Below are 21,991 nucleotides of genomic sequence, written 5' to 3'. Positions count from 1 at the left end.
CATCTTGTCCACATGATTGAGTGTGTCCTCTGTGTGGGATACTTCTTGGTAAACAATCGAATAAACGTGGAGCAAAGGTAATACATTTGGAAAACAGCAACAGAGAAGAGAGGGATGAAGAATGCTTCTGGGGACAGATCCCAGATTGGCAGATGTGGGTTGCTGTTATCTACATTTCCCAGATGAGAAAACTGAAGTTCAAAAAGGTGAAGTGACTGCTCAAGGCTGTAAAGCAAGAATGTGAAAAATCTGGACTTGAACACAATTTATCTGACTGCAAGGCCTTACTCTCAGACCGCAAGCATTTCTAATGAGTTACTTTATGAGATAATTCATTGCTACTTAACAAATGCACTTTGTAGTGGATGTGGGTGCTTTAAAATCATGATGATGATGACATTCATTCATTTCTGTTTGGAACTGCACCCCACCCCAAGCTTCTGGACTGGAGAAGGATCTGAGGTTTAGGTCTGAGAGGCTAACGTAGATGTAGAGTTCAGGTAGATCTTCTCAGGTGATTTCATCACGAGCATTGCTGTGACTGCTTAAAACTGAACATGAGAAGAGGTTGAGCATTGCAGGTGGATGGGTAGGTCTAGAGGGTTCTACTTAGTGGTTTATACAGGGAGAAGAAGGTGATTGATATCCTTGTGGCCATCGTTGTTATGTGAAGGTTGCAACAGGTAATGTTTTCCAAGACCCTGAGACATGGTGGATCCGTAGAGAGACAGAGCAGACCCTAGTTGTCTAATGAATAAACCTTCCAGTGGCTGATAAAGCAGCTTAAATTATGAAGCCAATTTAATAGCATGAATGTAGATTCTGCTATAGAATTTCAGAGGGGGGAAAGATCAGTATAAACTGGTTGTTTCTAAGTTTGTGGGTGGACATGGGAAGGAAGTGGGCCTTGATGGGTAGGGGCCATCATAAGAGAGTGTTCCCTTCATTAGTCATTTCCCATTTCTCCATGATTCATGGAACTTTTTCACAAAGAAGCATTTTCTTTATTTTCCAGGTAGCCCAGGAATCTAAGTGATACATATCCCCAGAGTTTTAGTCTCCTCTCCTTTAATCATGCCAAATATGTTGCTGGAAGAGCAGGTTTCAGGAACCCTGTGTGCTGATGTCAAACTGTGCCTGCTGGTCTGCCTCACTCATCGGAGAGCGTGGCAGTGCTCCTGTCCTCTGTCCTCCCATGCTGGCCATGTTGTCAGAATCCATGCCACAAATGTCCCCACTCGGTGACATTCTTGACAGTTCTTTGAAAACATGGGCTACTGCTGTGCATTGAAAAAAAGCTCTTCAGACTGATGAATGAAGTAAAACACTTTAGTGCTATAACCCACTGTTGGTCACTAAAAATAAGAACAATGGGATCAGTTTACTGTTTTACAAATGAAACAGATTTTTGACTGCAGATCCAAGATTACAGAGCTGCAGCTGGCTCCATCTTGTGGAATAAAACCAGGAATGTACTTTCCTTCTGCTTAGAGGCTTTTGGACATCCCAGAGTTTGTACTTTATTTTTATACAAATAGGTCTTCAGGCAACATTATCAAGAAATGTAACCCTTTAAAAAGAGTACCCCAAACCTAAAACACCAGAATTCTTATTTAAGACTTACATTGGTTACCATATATACCTTGGATTGTGTCACCATTCTAAAGTTAATAAAATCCATGAAACTATTTTTACTTCATCGGTAGAGATTAGCCACGGTTGTTTCCATCTTGGACTGGCTACAATGTACCCAGTGTCCTAGGGAACAGTGGTATAGACTGCAGAGGCTCTCAGCTGAGGTAGGACTTAATATCTGGGGACATTTCTTAGCAGGCATCTATTGATATTTAGTTTCACACCACTTTTGGGGCAGGGGGAAGAAAATAAGAGACATATTTTATATTTTGGCAGGTTATAAAGTGCTCCTCTTACAATTCCATCTACCACCTTCTTGGAGAAGGAACTCTTCACTAAAATTTGTAGTAAATTTTATTAATTTCAAATTTGATTGTATAGTTAATATAAGTCGAAACATGTCCATAGAAAGCATTTATTTATTTCTAAAGGCTTTTACAAATTGCAGAGGGTACAAAAGTTAGGGGTTCAAGCAAAATTAACTCCATATTTTCACCAATTTCTTTTTTGGCAAAATCAGTCAACTGATGCTCAGAAATCTCCGAGTGTGCTGCAACCCATTGAGCCAGTCGGCTCCTAGATTCTCACATGAATGAATGAATCAGGCAATGGTCTCATGACATCATAATCCTTGCAATTTTAATCCCGCGTGCATCCATTAACAACCATTCACTGAAAAACAGATTTTCTCACGAAAAAACAACTGGCTGTGTGTTAGCAGAAAGATATAAGGGCAGTGTCCGATTCTCCTTCTAAATAGAAAGTAGGATCCTAACGGGTAATGAGCTTGGAGTACCTGAGGAAGAGAAAGAAGGCCAGTGCAGTTGGAAGAAGCTGAATAAATGGAAAAGCTGGGAAGAGAGGACATTCTGGGAGGTGGGAACCAGCTCCTGTGGGATCGTTAGGTCATGGCGACTTGTCTAATTTCTATGAACATCAGTTTCTCTGTTTATAAAATGGAAGAACTGAATAAGTAGTATTTCCCAAACTTGGAGACTTCAGCAAGAATTGAAAAAATAGGTGTGGAGGGCACAAAACCACCTTATAGCTGGGCACCAACTTATCATTCTGTCAAATAAGAATATGAAAACCAAATCAACAAAAGGACATGTAATTCACTAAACCAAGCATTTCATGAGAGATTAAAAACACCAGAAATGGGCCCGGCGCGGTGGCTCACGCCTGTAATCCCAGCACTTTGGGAGGCCGAGGCGGGCAGATCATGAAGTCAGGAGATTGAGACCATCCTGGCTAACATGGTGAAACCCCATCTCCACTAAAAATACAAAAAATTAGCCAGGCTTGCTGGTGGGCGCTTGTAGTCCCAGCTACTCAGGACGCTGAGGCAGGAGAATGGCGTGAACCCAGGAGGCAGAGCTTGCAGTGAGCCAAGATCACGCCACTGCACTCCAGCCTGAGGGACAACGTGAGACTCTGTCTCAAAACAAAATGAAACACCAGAAATACCGTTGTAACATCATCTAAGATTAAATGAAATTTTATTTGTTCAACAAACATTTATGTAGCACTTAACGATATGCCAGGCGCTGTTGTAAGTGCTTTGCGAATAGTACTTTATTTAGTCCTCAAAACAAAACTGTGGTAATATCACTAGTATAATCTGCATTTTACAGATGAGCAAACTGAGTCTGAGAGGAGTTGTGTAACTTCACCAAGGTCATGTGGCAAGAAGTGGTAGAGCTGAGATTTGGACCCAGGTCGTCTGGCTCCAGAGTCCACTGTATTCTTGACCTCTATGATATGTGGTCTTTCAATCCCCTCAGTTGAATAAAATTAGACTTTTTCCATTTAGTTTTCTTTTAAAATTTTTTGGATCACTTTATGATGAACCAGGAGCACCTCCCTTACGGACTATGCTGGGCCAGGGATGAAAATTTAGGAATCGGTGTGGTGACCCTTGATAGCCTTTAACTGTGAAAGAATAGAGTCAGGCTGGGTGGTAATGGGATAAGGCATACAAGTGGCAGAAGATGTGCCTTTGCATGTGTTTGAGGGCTGAGCTTTTGTAGAAATGTGTGTGTGACTCGATCACAAAGCCGTAAGCAAGCAAATCTGCCTTTAAGCACAATTACTTAGCATCTGTTTATACCTTTGATAAACCACAGATTTGTTCTGTTTGTATATTTTCTTTTTTACTTTGAACATTTACCAGCACTTATTAAGGACATGTCTTAGAGTTAGCAAATATCCTTTACTGAACCATCAAAGCTACCAACATCTTCTTATCAGGTAAGAGGGTCTAGCAGTTCTTCCTCCATCCTTACTGTTTAATAACACCACCGCTAGTCTGTAGGCATTGTGTTTACTTGTAAATTTTTGAGTGATTACTGGAGGTTGATAAGTATACATAGTCCACCTAGCAACTGGGGTCTCCCTGTCCCTATGACCCATAAAATGTCTGCATAATCTGAAAGCTCAGTACATAAAATTCTGTACATTTCTAATGATGAGGTGGGTGAGGAGACCCATATTTTTATTATCCTTGACTCTAGGCTCTTATTTCTGCTTAGTTTGGTTTGTGCCACTGCCTGCCCTATTTTTTCTTGTGCTGGTCCATATATGGAACTCAGCCTCTTCTCTCAGTTGCCACGTGCACGCCCATCATGTACAATTGCACAGTATTGATGCGTGTAGTCAACTGTTCTGAGAGTTCGAGAAGAAGGAGTGAGGTTGTTTACATGGACACAATTGTAATCATATTGAAATTTGATCTTAGATCCCTGACCTTAAAAGGTCCACCTACTAGTCAGTCATACTTCTCAGCAACCCTTCCTCCTCTCCTTTCTTCTTGACACAGCATAAGCTCCATATGCTCTGTTCTTTTCTAGGACTAAACATTTTAGCTTTCTGTTTCTTCAACTCCTGCACACTCAGGACTTTAGTGTCTTAGTGTTTACTCCAAGCAGCTTATCAAGAAATGGTTTCTTTCTGAACAAATATCCTTTATTTTGGGGTGCCTGCTCTTATCTTAAAATGTGCTCACACACATACACCCTCAATCTTGGTAAGTCCCTCCTTCACAGATGCTTGTAATCAAGTTGGGGAAGGAGCTATGAGGGGATGGAGATGGGACAGGAATATCCACTAACATTATAGAAACATGTTTCTCATTGGTGGGAGGGGAGACTCAGAAAACCAGAAGAGATACAGCCTGTAATGGTGGCACGTGCAGAACTGTGGCCAAAGTTTTGGGCAAAGGGTCAGAAGAGACAATCACTCAAGTTTGAGATTGGTTCTAAATAAATGGAAACACATCAGAATGGAATAATCTTTCTGAACACAATGCCTTTGGTTGGGGGCTGACTCTGTAGCTATGCCATTTATTTGAAGATGCTTAATTCTAGTGTAGGAGTAGAAGGAATTAAAGGCAAATATGGAATATCATACAGGTTCTTACGTATATTCTGAGAAAGTTCACATGCTCCCAGCCCACAGATTAAAACATTTATCTGTGAGGGTGATTGTGATGAAGATGGTGAGAAGTGAAGTGCCAAATTTGGGGATTAATTTTGAAAATAGAGCTGGCAAGATGTGCTGACAGATTGTGCATGGGGCATGAAGGGTGGCACGAAGGTTTGACTGAAGCAGATTGATGTTGCTAATGACTGAGTTGGTAAACCTTTGCAGAGGACAGGCAAGGGACGAAAGGATAAGGAGCTGTACTTTGGACCTGTGAAGTTATTTTGACTACCAGGCATCTAAATAGATGTTAAGTAGATGGTAGCATAGAGAAGCTGGAGCTCGCAAGTTAGCCATGCATATAGTTACATATATGGAAGTTGATAGCAGGGCAATGGTATATAAAGCCATAGCACTGGCTAATACCGTATAGCAAGTATCTAGATAGAGAAGAGGTCTCTGGCATGAACCTGGGGCATCAGCACTTAAATGAGAAAGAGGAATAAGCAACCAGAAGGGTGGAGGAAGTACCCAAAGAGTATGGTATCCTAGAAGCAACATGTAGAAAAGAAATTCAAGAAGTATGAAATGGCCAGCCATGGTGGCCTATGCCTGTAATCCCAGCACTTTGGGAGGCTAGGCAGGAGGACTGCTTGAGCCGAGGAGTTCAAGACCAGCCTGAGCAACAAAGTGAGAGTCTCTCCAAAAAAGATAAAAAAAAATTAGTTGGATATGGTGGTGTGGATCCACAATCCCAGCTACACAGAAGGCTAAGCTGGGAGAATCACTTGAGTCCAGGTGGTTGAGGCTACAGTGAGCTGTGTCGTGTCACTGGACTCCAGCCTCGGTGATAGAGCAAAACCCTGTCTTAAAAAGAAAGAAAAAGAGAGGAAGAAATTTTTTTAAAAGAAGGATGAAATGTTAATATTAATCTATGTTAATACTGATGAGAAATTGAGTCTGTCTACTGAAAGTTGACCCCTCACTTTTGTATGGTGGAGGACAGGTTTCCTTGAGGTACTGAGGGCAAGAATCTGATGGAGTTAGTTGAGACAGAATTAAAATTGAGGAAACGCAGATGGGTATAAAAGACCATAAGTTGAATTTTACTGTAAAGAGGACACAGAGATATTAAGGGCAGGCAGACTGTATCTCTTCAATGCATGATAGACATATTAATATTTTCCAACTAAGAATCCATCCTTTCATTCTGAAATAATACTTTATTATTTTAATTTACCACTGGATTTTATTTGCCTATAATATGGATTTTATAGCAATATTTCAGAGTGAGATTTGAGTAATTTCTTTATTCTATCTTTATCAGGATTTAGACACAAGATTACATACTGGGTTTGTAAAACAGAACATTTCTATGTTCTAGCATAGTTTACAAAGAATAAGGATTTTTAAAACTTCACTTATAAATGGTCTTGGCTGAGCACGTTTTCAGAAGCAATTATGTAACTATTTTCATTCTAGTTTCTTTACGGTTACTGTCTTACTCAGGTTATCTGTGTTTTCTAGTATTACTTTAGTAATTTTTTATTATACAAATATTTAAATTCAGATTTTCTAATTAGGATATTTTTATATTTTTAATTTCCTTGAAGTCTGTCATTACAGCTTTAAGATACTAATTTGGATATTGGTGTTTTCGTCTCTCCACTTTTTTCTCTGTAACCTGGGGTGGTTTTTGCAAATCTGTTATCCATAGTATTTATTTGACTCCGTCCATTTTTACATTCACTTTTAAAATATTTGTTTTAGATTCTAGTATGATTTTTTAATATGCATGTTCTGGTTTTCTGACTTTATCTCATTCATTTTTCCCCCATCTTGCCTAACTGACTCAAGTCATATCCTCCTTAGGGTTTTCTGGTCCTCTGGGCAGGGGCGTATATCTCCTTGCACCTTTTGACAATTTGAAATAGTATCCAAGGATTTTCTTATGGATACTGCAGTAGATTATCTTCACTGATATACTCTGTGGATGAACTTGACCTTTTCTGCTCATGCCATACTTCATAGGACCAATGTATTTTTCTATTTTTGTCTATATTCAGTATGCAAGGAGGTTGATATTTTTTCAGATTACAGTTTTGCCAATAGAGAGGGTGTTTACACAGTGCCTCTTTCGGCACAGTGAGGTGATGGTCAGAGACATCTCAGATCTGCAGCTGAGAAGATTCTTTCTCCAGGAAGAGTGATCTCTTTCTCAAAGCAGGCTTTCCAGGCACTGTTCAGGGTATTAACTGCCTCTTTTTGATTCTTTGTTTCCCTTGGCCAGCATCCTGAGTCTCCATCTGATATGGTTTGGCTGTGTCCCCATTCAAATCTCATCTTGAATTATAGCTTTCGTAATCCCTATGTCTCGTGAGAGGCACCTGGTGGGAGGTAATTGAACCATGGGGTCAGGTTTTTCCATTGCTGTTCTCGTGTTAGTGAACAAGTCTCATGGAGATCTGATGGTTTTATAAAAGGGGAGTTCCCCTGCGTAAGCTCTCTTGCCTGCAGCCATGTAAGACATGCCTTTGCTCCTCCTTTGCCTTCCACCATGATTGTGAGGCCTCCCCCACCATGTGGAACTAAGTCCATTAAATCTCTTTTTTTCTTTATGAATTACCCAATATTAGGCATGTCTTTATTAGACGTGTGAGAACAGACTAATACACTGTCCTTGAGTCAACTACGTCTTCCTGTTTGTAGCCACCCTAATTACCCCTAACTCCCATTGAACCCAACATCATCTAGCAGCATGATCTTGAAAATGCAAAGTTTCAGCTGCTTGCCTAGACGCACTTGCTGTTGATTTTGACCAACCCTTGCACTAGAAACTGATCCTGCATGAGCTGTGTCCCCATCAACTTCCTGGATAGAAGAATTTCTATTTCAGTAAAGCTAACTGTATTAGCAAATTAAACCCATGTTTAATGATAGCATCCTGATGTAGAAATCCAGCACATTGATTATACCCCTAGTGGGGTTGCGTTAGATGTGTTAGTACCTGCTACTCTATCACAGAGTCTTGAATTGTGGTTTTTATAGCTAGTGCTTCAAAAGTCACATAAATAGTACCTGTTCATATCCTACCTTCTACGGGAAGCCTCCTGAGATTATTTTAGTTTCCCATTCTTTGTACGTCTAAATATCTACAATTTTATCCCTTTAAAGATGATATAAATTGGAGATATTAACTTTTGTTTAGCATTCTATGATTTACAGAGAAGATATTTGCATACATTATTCTGTTACCTTATGACTTAGGCATTATTTACTTCTGTGAAGTAAAGAGTATAAATTTTCCATATTTTGCATTTGAAGAAATTAATGATGAAGAAATTGTCCAAGTTTACACAGTCAATGGCTAAGGGGCTGGAAGAAAATAACTTTTTAAAATGTTGTTTCATTAACATTTTTGTTTTATAAATGAGGATACTGAGATTTACAGAATAAGTTATTCAAATAAACACAGATAATTAGTGCAAGAGCCTGCATTTGAATCTTAGACTGTGTGAGTCTAAAACCTATGCTTTTTCCTCTATATTAGCAAGAACTAGATCACATTTAAATAGTGTTGTCTTGTGTTTCCCTCAAGAATTTAAGACTCTTCTCTATATTCTTAAAATATAGATATCATGATTATTATCGTCATCACCCTTCAAGGCTTAACTTAAATATTCCCCACTCTATGGATTTTGTGCTACTCTTTCCATCAAAGTTAAAACATTTTCTCCTATGTCTTCATGGCACATAGCATATAAAGAGCTTCATTGATCAAGGTCAGAGTTTTGTGTGATTGTTTGTGTATGTGTCTCCTCCTGTAGACTTCTGGAGATCAGGTTCTGTGAATCTTGCCTTAATACAATACATCAAACACCTTAAGTGCTCACTAAATGTATATCGAAGGGATTTTTGTTTGTAACTTGAAGGAAGGACTTGCATGCTCATTCAGTGTCTTACACTCTAGATTTAACATTTTGATTGGTACTGTTATATCACACATTGGATTTCTGATGGTCAATAATATTTTACATATATAAGAATATGTTAATTTTTTCTACTTAGATCTTCATTAACAATTAAGAAATTGGTTAAATTGCTACAAAAAAAATAGATTCAAAAATTGGCCAAATAAATGTATTCCATAATTTGGCATCAGAACATCTCAGACCATTTTTCTTTGGTTTAATCTTAAAATAGCCTCTTTGTTTGACCCAGGCTATTAACCTCAGTGACTAAAGAATTCATCCTGTTCCACAGCTATAATATTTTTGTATACAATCTATGAATTGTTGAAAAATCGATCCCTGTCTTCTGAGGCTGGGCCTACCATGGAACAAATATTTTTTCTTGTAAAGTATGAAGCCCTCTGCTGAGTTTTCAAGGCCCTTCCTCATCTACGCTCATTATGCTGCTCCAAGAAAATTCCCTGCTTATTTTTCCATATATGACTGGTAATTTTTTGTAACTCTGTGCTGGGTTATATGCCTCCTGTATACTCCTACCACACCCATGGACAATCTTGATCAAAGCTCTTAACACACACAGGCATATTTATCAACTGACATGGTTTTTAAAAAAAATTCCCTTTGCTTAATACAGTGCATGATAAATAACAGATTAATATGTATTTGTTCAATTAATACATGCGTGGGTGGATGACTGTGTGGTGGCCTGGAAAATGCTCTCCCCACCAAGATGTCCATGTTCTAATCTCCAAAACATGAATGTTACCTTACGTGGCAAAAGGTATTTTGCAGTTGTGATTAAGTCAAGGAGCTCGAGATGGGGAAATTATCCTGGATCATGTGGGTGGTCCTAATGTCATCACAAGGGTCCTCAGGAGAGGGAGGTAAGAGCAGCAGTAGATGTGATGATGGAAGCAAGAGGTTGTAGTGATGAGGAAGGAGTCATCCTCCTCCTTGATCCCAGGAATGGGGGTAGCCAACAGAAACTGAAGAAGGCAAGAAGACGGATTCTCCCCTCAGTGGCTACAGAAGTAACCAGCCTCACTGACACCTCAGTTTTGAGTCTGTAAGACTCATTTCAGATATCTGACTTCCAGAACTGTAAGGGAATAAGCCTGTGTTACTTCAAGCTACTAACATTTGTGATAATTTGTTAACAGCAGTAATAGGAAGTGAATGCAGCCTGGATGAATGCAAGAATGAATGGACCTATTCTAATCAGTCATCCTGTGTATTCTCTGAACTGCTCGTGTCCCCACGCTGTTTGCTCCATCTCTAGAGGTGGCCTTCCCATCTATCTTCTTCATCCTTCAAGACCCAGGTCAGGGAAGGTCATCCTGCTCAACACTGCTCATGGGTTTCTCTCATATTGTCTCTGCCACGTTCCTCCATAACCCGGTAATAAATACTGATTGCATTGTCCTAATCTAGAAATACTTTCTTTTTTTTTTTCTGTATTTCTTTTTTCTTTTTCTGTTTGAGACGGAGTCTCACTCTGTCACCCAGGCTGGAGTGCAGTAGCGCGATCTTGGCTCTCTGCAAACTCCGCCTCCCAGGTTCACACCATTCTCCTGCCTCAGCCAACTGAGTAGCTAGGACTACAGGCACCCGCCACCATGCCCGGCTAATTTCTTTTTTTTTTTAATTTTTTTTATTTTTAGTGGAGATGGGGTTTCACCGTGTTAGCCAGGATGGTCTTGATCTCCTGACCCCGTGATCCACCTGCCTCAGCCTCCCAAAGTGCTAGGATTACAGGTGCGAGCCACTACGCCCAGTGTTTTTTCTGTATTTCTATTCAGATTATGTTGCACTCTCCAGTATAATTTTCTGATTCTTCTTTGGATGATAATTGTTTGAGTACTTTCTCATGTGAAGAGGAGATTTAGCATAGCAGGCCTGAGACTGCTATCCTAAAAACAGCCTTCATGGAGGGAAGATGGAAAACCGGGGTTTCAGGGAGGGTTCTCACCATTCCCAGAACTGATGAGAGTGGCTCACTGTGTGTAAACTGTTTGTACAAACTGTGTGGTCAGTGCTGAGCCCCTGCTTTCCTTCTGGGAATCTGGAGTTTGGTGTGTGCCAAGAAAACTGCCTGCAAGACCAGCCCCCTAATAAAAACCTTGGGCATTGAGTCCTTAGTGAGCTGCCCTGGAAGACACACTTCACATGTGTTTCACAACTCATTTATGTGGGAATTAGGTGCATCCTATGAGACTCCACTGGGAAAAGGCTCTTGGAAGCTTGCACCTGGTTTCTTCTGGACATTGCCCCCTCTGACTTTTCCTTTGCTGATTTTTCTTTGTGTTCTTTCACCATAATTAAGCTTAGCCATGAGTACTAGTAAATTCTGAGTCCTACGGATCCACCTAGTGAATTACCTTGGGGACCCCAGGTCCATCTCCATTAAGTTGCAACCACTACACAAACGTGGAACATATTTTGGGGCACTGTACTCAATAGTTACCCAGCACAGCTTACATATAAATCATATAGGTTTCTTTCTTATTTTGTTCAAAGACCATAGTGTTACTTACTGTCAAGTAGACAGACTCAGGCAACTGGGAGGATTGTAACAGAGGAAGGAGTACATTGAGTAATTCTAGGTGTTTAACTTCCTATTTTGTGTACCTATGAAAAGAATCAATATAAGAAGAGAACAATCCCAGTCTAGTCATTATATTCTAAACAAGTCAAGCATATTCATGCTTCCATACTTTTGCTTATGCAACTCTTCTGCCTGAAAAGCTTGTCTCTTTGGCTTCCATTCTCAGGATTACCACCAGAACAGAGTTTAGGAGTGCCTTACCCTTTTTTTTTCTGTATTTGGAATGAATTACCAACCAACCATTTATAAAAAATCTTGAGGCTTCTGATCAGGTTGCATGTAGAGCATTTGTTGGTTACATACCACTAATGGATCAAGTTCTCTTGTGGGGCTTAAATGTCTTAGAATGTGAGGTCACTGGAGATTCTGGCCAAGTAAGGGGAACTGGTACGACTGTAAAGTTTCCATGAAGGTGAGTCAATGTGCCTGCAATGAGTGATCATCTCCTTAGCAAAAAACAAAAAAATTTAAAAAATTTAAAAATTGAAATCGTATTGAAGACATTAGAGATACTAAAAGCTTATGAGACTGAGCAGAGAAATGAAATGTTGGGCTCATTTTAGATGAAAGGAGACATATTTTTGCATCTGTTCCTTCCAACTCATTATGCTATCTCCCGCAAGTTCAACAAATTAAAACCTGGCTTGTTTCCATCTCATTAGGGATCAATTTGCATGAATTATAGGTTTGCATTATTCAAGATTTGTGTTTAATTACAAGAGTTGCATAAAAAAAGAAAAAGAAACAGAAGAAGTATCCCTCACCTTTACATTCTACATACTCCAAAGTATGAAAACTATTTAAGAGTTAAAAACTGCTGAAAAATGAATAAAGCTTTTCCTGAGTTTACAGCCTTCTCCGACTAAAACACCTTCGATCTTCCCTCTGCATTTTAAGGCCTACCTGTCCCTGGAGGCCTGAGTCAACTGCCTCATCCTCAGTGGGAAGCAGAATGTAGGTGGGAAAGAAGAGCTCTGAAATTACCTGGACTTGACCCTGATCCCTGGCTGCACGCCTACTCTATGCCTGAGATGGTTCTATTTCCTTTTATCCTCTCAACAAGCCTGCAGAGAACGGGCTCTTATTCCATTTACACATGTGGAACTTGGGGCTCAGAAAATGAAACGACTTGTCCAAGGTCCCAGAGTTGGGAAGCAGATTCCCTAACCCTATCTCTGTCTGCCTTGAAACCAAGTTTGCAGGTGTTGGTTGTTGAAGACAAATTGATGTACCTCACATTTTGCAATTAAGACCCCTTGTATCTTTTAAAATTCATGCTCTGAGTTAACTTTGACTCTTCCTTGTACCTCACCTGCCATATCTGTCCTCTCTATTCCACAGTTACCTTCTTCCCTTTATCCCTCCAGACTTGGCCTTATAAATAGGAATAGTGAAATAAGAGCTTTCATCTTCCTATTGATTAGGAGCCAGATAGAGGTAGCATCACATGCTGATTACGTAGCTTACTTGCTTGCTGTTCAACCTCGGGCAAGTAAATTATTTCAATTCTCTGAAGACTTGGATTTTTGTATCTGTACTTTGGGTAATGAAACTTACCTCACAGGGTTTTCATAAACATTGACTGAAATAATATATGCAAAGTACTTAGCACAGGAACCAGTCAATCAATTATAGTCAGAACTATTAAGCTCCAGGATTTGAGCTTATTCCCCAAACATTACCAGTCAATGGTATTGTTATCCTCATTTTAAAGATAAAGAAAATGAAACACAGGGAGGTTAAGCAACATATATACAAAGCCAGGCCGAAGGGACTGCGCAGCCTCTGTTTTTCCCGTTATAAGTCTCTTTGCTGGACTTCTGAAGTGGTTTCCCAAAAGACCCAGCTCCTGTCCCTACTTTGCAAGAGCATCTTGCTACAGTGTAAACCTAACCTTATAATTCCCTTGCTCTGTGGGCACCCCTTGGCCTAAGGACTAAGTTTGAGTTACTAGGTTGAGCTAATGCAAACTCAAATCTAAATGTGGAACAATGATAATGTGTTGCATGTTTGTGTGGGGGGAGTGGGAGTGTATATGTACGGATGCTCACAACAGCATTTATACAAAGATACAATCCTCCCAGTTGCCTGAGTCTGTCTACTTAACAGTAAATAATACTATAGTCTTTGAACAAAATAAGAAAGAAACCTATACGACTTATATGTAAGCTGTGCTGGGTAACTAATGAGTGCAGTGCCCCAACCTAGTAACTCAAACTTAGTCCTTAGGCCAAGGGGTGCCCACAGAGCAAGGGAATTATAAGGTTAGGTTTACACTGTAGCAAGATACTCTTGCAAAGTAGGGACAGGAGCTGGGTCTCTTGGAATACCACTTCAGAAGTCCAGCAAAGAGACTTATAATGGGAAAAGCAGAGGCTGCGCAGCCCCTTGTGCCTGGCTTTGTATCTCTGCTCCATCAGCTGCTTACTCTTGAATATGTTGCTTAACATATTCACACTGAAAATAAAAATAAATATTTGCAAAGATCAGAAATCAAGGAAAAACACACCGCTTGCTACGCAAACCTACTGGACAGCATGCCAGGAGCACACCTATGCAGCTAAGTGTTCAAACCCTGCAGGGGCCAAGAATAAGAGGGACTCAAGCTCTGAGCACGATAATAGGTGATCCCGGATCACTTTAGGGGGTGAACTTGTCCTCTAAAAGGAGGCAGATAAACATTGTGTCGAGGTTCAAGGCTGTGGCTGCAGTGTTCTGCTCTTCCAAAGGAACCGAAATATGCAGAAGCAGCCCAAGTCAAGAACGGGGAGGAACACATCTTGACTCAAGGATTAGATCAGGAGCATCTTTGTGAGATGATGTGAATCCCAAGCTGACAATGTTGAACATAGTTTTAAACTGGGGACTTAGAAGACTCCGTAGAAAGAATGATACTAAGAAAAAAACTGCTAGAGATGTAATTGCAACCAAAAATGTTAACATTATAAAAGAAAACAAAAATGAATGAATACTTGTTTGGGAGTGAGATAAGAGGAAACCACAAAGGAAAAATTCAACTAAAATTCTGGAACATTATATAATTAAAAAAAAAACAGAGAAAAAATTAGGAACAGGTGGATAAGAACCAAAGCCTTTACAAATTCTGGGAGGAAATTAAACATTGATAAAATTAAATGCCAATAGGCAGGACAACTCTAAACTGGACACGGTCAGAGAGGGGAAGAGAGAGAGCGAGAGAGCTCAGAATTGGGAGATAATTGTGACAAACTCACTCAGAATATGGTACAGAAGGGGACAATTGTGACAGATATGAAAGAGATTTTATGAGACATTGAGGACAGACATTGAGGACATTGTGGTGTTCTAACATGCATCTCATATTTTTCCCCAGAACTAGAAAATAGGTGGAGTGTCAAATGTTGCAATATTCTAGGAGAACTTTTCCATTATTTAAGACAGACATGCTAAGTGAAATAAATTCACACCTAGTAACATGTGGTAAAACTTCAGGACACCAAGGATAAAGGAGTGCTCTTAAAAGTTTCCAGACTAAGAAACAAGTGTTACGTACAAAGAAACAATTCTACTGATAGGAAACTTTCAATATACGACCGTAGATGCTAGATTACCATTTTCAGAATGTGGAGAGGAAATAAATATCAACCTGGAATTTGAAACCTAACCTGCATTATTATTCGAAAGTGAGATGAAACAAAGATGTTTTCATTCATACGGAGAGAGGGTTAACCTTGCCTGACTCTCACTGAAAGATCTAGCTCCTTAAGAAGGCTTTTCAGCAAGAAGAAAGTTGAACCCAGAAACTTGGGTTGGGATACAAGTAAAAGAAAAACATATGCAGAGAGAAACTAGTAAGCTATGATGGCAAATCTATGTAAATCTTACCTTTATAAAAACATAACAGCAAGTAATATCTGCTTATTTGTTTTTATCTAACATGGAAAAATACTAGATAGTAATAATAATACGCACAGTAATAAAGAGGGGTCTGAAGGATAATTAAAGTGTTCTAGGGTTCTAATCATTTTGGGGGAGAAAGATGGTGAAAAATAATGAACCCTGATAACATCATAGGTGGTTAGAAAAGTAGCTATACTTTGAGAATTTAATAGTAACCTCTAATGAAAAAGAAATAGAATCGATAATCTGTAATGGCAAAGGATAAACCTTTGTCAATCCAAGAAAAAGCAAGGAAAGAGAAGTATACTGATGAAAATCATAAAATGTATCAATAATTATAATAAAAGTAAATAGATTATGCTTGTGTGCTTACACAAAATGCAGTTAGGTGCGGTGGCTCACACTCGTAATCCCAGCACTTTGGGAGGCCGAGATGGGAGGATTGCTTGAGTCAGGAGTTTGAGATCAGCCTGGGTAACATAGCGAGATCCTGCTTCTATTTTTAAAAATAAATAAATAAATAAATATTATTAGATTTGATAAAACAAAACAAAAAATGTATCTAAGCTGCTTACAAAAATCACATTTAAAACAAAAGCAGCAAATAAAAATAAGCCAAAATAACTGAAATGAAAATGATGGGATATAAAATTAAAAATGAATGTACCAATGTTAATGTCAAGTAACGTTAAAAAGGGATACTAAATCATGATAAAAGACAATTTACCAAGATAATACAAGGAATCGGAATGTGCATAAAAACTTAGCCTCCTAATATAGACAGCACAGTAAGAGTCAAGCCCTTTAATAGGGCAACCGTTGCAGGAAGTCAGGAACCCCGAACGGAGAGACTGGCTGAAGCCGCGGCAGAAGAATATAAATTATGAAGATTTCATGGATATTTATTAGTTCTCCAAATTAATACTTTTGTAATTTCTTACACCTGTGTTTACTGTAATCTCTGAACATAAATTGTGAAGATTTCATGGGCACTTATCACTTCCCTAGTCAATACCCTGGTGATTTCCTATGCCTGTCTTTACTTTAATCTCTTAATCCCGTCATCTTTTTCGTAAGCTAAGGAGGATGAATGTCGTCTCAGGACCCTGTGAGGATTGTGTCAACTGCACAAATTGTTTGTAGAGCATGTGTGTTTGAACAATATGAAATCTGGACATCTTGAAAAAAGAACAGGATAACAGCGATGTTCAGGGAACACCAGAGATAAGACTTCTGGCTACCAGTAAGCTGGACAGAACAGAGCCATATTTCTCCTCTTTGAAAAGCAAATAGGAGAAATATCGCTGAATTCTTTTTCTTAGCAAGGAACATCCCTGAGGCAACTAGTACCCTCTGTATCTGGCCAGAAATAACCTACCCAGTTTTCTATCCTTGTGCATGCTCCATGCCCCAGGATATGCATAAATGCTTGAATGCACTCAGTGTTTTGCCTTCTCCTCAGTATCCCAAGCTTCTGTAAACCTCCAGGCAGCCTACAAAACTTTTATCCCTTTCTCTGTGAGAAGCTTCCTTTAGCATTAGAACTCTTTCCTCTTTCTAAGTAGAAACTTCTTCTGAAGTCTGTTCTTTTACCGATGGATACAAAGTTGTCCACTGTGGTAGGAGAGAAAGAGGTCCCTACCCACTGCGCTTTAAGCCACCTGTGAAGCTTCTCTTGGTTAGGGTGCTTCAGAGTCAAGGGAAGAGCCATCGATCCAATTCCAGCTGCTTGTTCTGCTCAGGGTGAAACCGTGACCCAGAAAGGAAAAGCGAGTTTCCCAAATTCACACAGTGACATAGGTGTCGGCATGAGGATTGCAATTCCCATCTCTGGCTACTCAGTGGTCTTTCCTGACCATTGTTTCTCACTCTAATCTACATAAACTATGGACTGTGGGCTTTGAGAAACGAAAAGGCCTTGCACGTAGTCTTGGCCAGATGTTTCATGCCACAGATGGAAGCACTGGAACCCAGAGAAGGAAGCTTAAGACAGTCACAGAGGCATTAAGTTCCCGAGAGAGTGCTGTAATACCCACCTGGGCCATCTGGTTTTGGTATTAAACTGGACAAGCTTGGAGTCTACAGAATATAGCTTTACTTACATAATGAAGTGCAAGAGGCCCTTGTTCTTTACTTCTTTTACTGTTTTAAGAATGTTTTAGGCCGGGCGCGGTGGCTCAAGCCTGTAATCCCAGCACTTTGGGAGGCCGAGACGGGCGGATCACGAGGTCAGGAGATCGAGACCATCCTGGCTAACACGGTGAAACCCCGTCTCTACTAAAAAAATACAAAAAATTAGCCGGGCGAGATGGCGGGCGCCTGTAGTCCCAGCTACTCAGGAGGCTGAGGCGAGAGAATGGCGTAAACCCGGGAGGCGGAGCTTGCAGTGAGCTGAGATCCGGCCACGGCACTCCAGCCTGGGCGACAGAGCGAGACTCCGTCTCAACAAAAAAAAAAAAAAAAAAAAAAAAAGAATGTTTTATTCTTGCCAATACAAATTAACCTATTTTCATTCTATGAAGTCAAGAATGAAGGCCTGTATAGAAACAAAGGCAAAAGTTCCCTTTTACAGCTTATTCTAAAAAATCAATGTCCCAACCCAAAGGCAAGTGTTCTTTATTATACTGCAAACATTCCCCAATGCTACCTTGTGTATTTACAAACACACATGTTTTACAAACACAAATGCTCACACACACGGACACTCCATACATGTGATGTTGATATTTGCATGGGCTGAATTGTAACCCCTGCAATTCGTATGTTGAAGTCCCCATCTCCATTATCTCAAAATGTGACTATTTGGAGATAGCTCTTTAAAGAGGCAATGAAGTTAAAGTGAATCTATTAGGGTGGGTCCTAACTCAGTCTGACTGATGTCCTTATAAGACATCTTACAAGAAGAGGAAATTTAGATATGGGTGTACACAGAGGGACAACCAAGTGAGGGAGCAGGGAGAAGACGGCCTCCTGCCATCCAAGGACAGAGACCTCCGAAGGAAACAGCCCTGCTGACCCTTTGGTCTCAGACTTCCAGCTTTCATGAATATGAGGAAATAAATTTCTGTTGATTAAGCTACCACATCTGTGGCACTTTGCTATGGAAATCCTAGCAAACTAATATGTTTTTTGGGAAAAAAAAAATGCTATCGTACCGTACTTGTGTTCTGAGGCTTGTGTTTAACAACTTTATTGATCAGAAAAGCTGTACCTGTTTAATGCATACGATTTGATGAGTCTGGACATATGCAAACATCCATGATATCATTGCCATAGTCAAAGTGAGAAACATATTCACCATGTGCAAGAGTTTCCTTTTGTCCCTTCATGGGGATTTTTTGTTTGTTTTGCTGTAAGAACACTTAACATTTAAGATCTACCCTCTTCACACATTCTTTTTTTTTTTTTGAGACAGGGTCTCACTCTGTCACCCAGACTGGAGTGGTGCAATCACAGCTCATGGCAACCTCTGCCTCCCAGGTTCAAGGGATCCTCCTATCTCAGCCTCCCAAGTTGCTGGGACCACAGGCATGCACCACCATACTTGGCTAATTTTTTGTATTTTTGGTAGAGACGGGGTTTTGTCTGGGCTGGTCCCCAACTCCTGACCTCAAGTGATCTGCCCACCTCAGCCTCCCGAAGTGCTGGGATTACAGATGTGATCTTAACACATTTTTAAGTGCACACTGCAGTATTAGTAACTGCAGGGACTATGTTGTACAGCAGATCTCTAGAATTTATTCATTTTGCTTAACTGTAATTTTATGCCTATTGAACAGAAACTCCCCATTTCCCCTCCTCTTGGCCCCTATTGTATTCTCAGCTTCTATGAGTTTGACTATCTGAAGCTTGCTTTTTTCACTTACTGTATCAGGGATATCTATGGTAGAATTTATAAATCCATGTTACATCCTTCTTTTTTTTTTTTTTTTTTTTTTTTGAGGAGTCTTGCCCTGTTGCCCAGACTGGAGTGCAATGGTGCGATCTCGGCTCACTGCAATCTCTGCCTCCTGGGTTCAAGCGATTCTCCTGCCTCAGCCTCCCGAGTAGCTGGGATTATAGGCACGCACCACCATGCCCGGCTAATTTTTATAGTTTCAGTAGAGACGGATTTCACCATGTTGGCCAGGATGGTCTCAAACTCCTGACCTCACGTGATCTGCCTGCCTTGGCCTCCCAAAGTGCTGGGATTACAGGCGTGAATCACCACTCCTAGCCCTACATCCTTCTTTTTAAAGCTTGAGAATGAATGTAGTATATTACAACCTCTATTTTATAAAGGAACCACTTCAGGGGCTTTGAGGTCAACCTGAAAGAACTTGCCAATTGATTTTGTTTGTTATTTTATCTAGAAATGTTCTCTGCATTTGTCTATCATAGACCAAATGGCAAGAACAAGGTGTTTTGCAATCAAAAAATCTTGGTGCCTTCACTGAAACGTGTCCTCCCAAAATTCATATGTTGAATCCCCAATGTAACTTTCTGGAGACAGAATTTTTAGAAGGTAATTAAAGTTAAATGAGGTCATAAAGGTAGGGTCCTAATCTAGTAGGATTAGTGTGCTTATAAGAATGGGGAGAGACAGCACGAGAGTGAGAGGGCGTGAGAGCATTGTCTGCATCTCTGCCATGCGAGGACACAGTGAGAAGGCAGCCATTTACAATCTAGGAAGAGAGTTCTCACAGGGAACCAAATTGTCCAGGACCTTAAGCTTCGATTTCCCAGTCTCCAAAACTGTGAGAAACGCAATTTCTGTGGTCAAAGCCACCCAATCTGTGGTATTTGGTTATGGCAGCTGGAGCTGACAAAAAACACTTGGTTTGAATCCTCCTGGCTCCTGCAACATGAAACAAATTACTAAGCTTGAAGTTCCTCATCTATAGAAAGGAACAATGGTACCACCTAACTGTGCTTCTGCAAAGGGTCTTAAACCAGAAATTGTAGGCAAAGTTCCTTGGATTTAGCAAGAATGCAAAGAAAGCTAGTAAACTCTTCCGCCCGCGCCCCCCCCCCACCACCAATCAGATTGTAAGCCTATCAAGAGCAAGGGATGTGTATAAAAATCCTTGTGTATCCTTCAGTGTGCATTGGATGATATATTGGTTGATATATTTAATATACTGCCTATATTCCAGATCATTCCTTCTAGTGCCTTTCTTCACACCTTTGTACTGTTGTCCACATTCCTCTTAATATGGGCAATCATAGACATTCTCTCTTCACTCTCAGCTCTCTTACCCTTTCTTGCTTTGTAACACTCTCTTAGCAAAACTTCAAACCTGCACACACACACAAATCTTCTCTATGTTGTGTCTGCACCCAGGTAACTAAACATGGCAGAAGAAACACAGAAAAATCATGGCCTTACTTTAGATGCATGACTCTGACTCTCTAATGACTCTCAGTGTAGTGCTGTAATCATGATGGCTTTCCCTGGTCCATTGACTCTCCCACTTAAAACAGTGGCACACCATTCCTCTCTCTTCAAACCTCTAACACTGTCTCCCTCATCCTCACACTCAGGTGATGCCTTTGCTTCTAGTTCAAAAAATAGAAGTGATAAGAAAAGGATTTCCACGTATTTCTACTCCCACACCTGCCCACCTAAAGGCATCTGTACCTATACCTTCTGCCTCCTTTCCTGGCACTGTTCATAAATTCTCTACACAACATTTTTTAGGGCTGGCCCTTCTCTCATGCATGAGGTAGCATCTATCTCACCTACTCAAGGACATGGCTACAGTAATTTTCCATTCTCTCCCTGCATCATTTCCCCTCTGCACTAGATCATTCTGGTAAGCATGAAAACATGATAATATTTCTCCCATCTTAAAAGCCCAGAATTGATCTCATTTTCCTTTCCCTGCACCGCTCCATTTTCTGCTCCTGTTTACTGCAAAACTCCTTAAAATAGTTGCCTACTCTTGCTTTTTCAAATACTTTTCTTCCTTTTCTCTCTTAAACACATCCTGAGCATCCGTTCACCACCACTCTCTAAGGAAATTGCTTTTGATAATATCACCATTTTTCCATGCTGTGAAACTCTGGCCATTTTTCAGTCCACTTCTTAGTTAAACTTCAAGTAGTTTTTGACAGTTGATTTTGTCCTCCTCCTCCAAACTTTTTCATTTTACTTTTCTTCCAGGACCACACATACATTAGTCAGAGTCTTGGCAGATACAGATGAAATATTGGGCAGGGATTTTTAAAGAGACATTGTTATGAGTGAACTATTTAGAGAAGGGTGACAGGGTAAAGGGAGGTTGATGCATCCAGAGAATAACAATCGCAGGAAGTCACTAGCACTCCAAGACCTGTAGGGGTAAATTGTGGACACGTTGTTGCCAGAATCTAGTTGAGATTTGGAGTCAAAGGAGGAGAAACTAGCCAAAAGGTACGGTCATAGAGTGAGACAGCGCCTGCCAGAACAGCTTTGAAGAAAAATGGCATGGGAGGGATGAAGGTCCCCATATCTCTCTCC

Source organism: Trachypithecus francoisi, unplaced genomic scaffold (assembly GCF_009764315.1).
Source record: "Trachypithecus francoisi isolate TF-2019V2 unplaced genomic scaffold, Tfra_2.0 Lachesis_group7, whole genome shotgun sequence".
Lineage (NCBI taxonomy): Eukaryota > Metazoa > Chordata > Mammalia > Primates > Cercopithecidae > Trachypithecus > Trachypithecus francoisi.
Note: the sequence above shows the minus strand (reverse complement) of the source record.